Below are 812 nucleotides of genomic sequence, written 5' to 3'. Positions count from 1 at the left end.
GAAAATTTAAAAAAAAACAGCATTTCTTCAGACTTTATGAATTTCTTGACAATAGAACATTGTTAGAAGAGAAAGAAAAAGAAAGAAAAATTCCCTTAACGGAAAAAGAAGCATGTAAGAAACATTTACCTTTGAGGTAACCTCCGTGGAATTTTAGTTTCGTATAAGTATTAAAACCGTCGATAATTTGTAAACATTACTTGCCACTAATATAAACTAAAATTAACCGTAACGTTAATGCAAGGTTGTTATGGCCATACTATAAATATAGAAATAAAAATTTAAAGATTCTTTAAAAAAAAATTAATTATGTGAAATAAAGAAATAGTGAAATCTAATTCAGGAACTCAACGAATGGGATATATAGATATTTTTTTAAATGGCGAAGGGTTTTTTTTTGTGGAAACTTCTTATGATTTTGTTCTTAAATAAGGATACGAAAATTAGGTGATATATTAATATTTAATGATTTTATGATTAAATAATAATTATTCGTTATACTTACAGACACTACTATTTCATGTCTACTCAATCATCCGTGCACGATGACAAATTCAACGGAGAAGACACTTTTGACTCCGTTTGCTCATCTATTACCCCCGGGCCACCAAATAGTTGCGATGAAAACGGAGGGAAAATAACTAATAAACGCTACATTCGGGTGAAGACATTATACAATCTATATTGTAATAACAACGGAAGTCGGTAACGTTGCATAAACTCTAGTTGATTACCTCTTAGTTTAGACGTACCAGACAGAACTCATCCTTAAGTATTACTAAAGGGACTTGATAATTATAATTAAATAGTAA

The sequence above is a fragment of the Euprymna scolopes genome, chromosome 15, assembly GCF_053919585.1.
Source record: "Euprymna scolopes isolate OS-2025 chromosome 15, ASM5391958v1, whole genome shotgun sequence".
Classification (NCBI taxonomy): Eukaryota; Metazoa; Mollusca; class Cephalopoda; order Sepiida; family Sepiolidae; genus Euprymna; species Euprymna scolopes.
The sequence above is the reverse complement of the archived record's forward strand: the minus strand, read 5'-3'. Positions refer to the sequence as shown.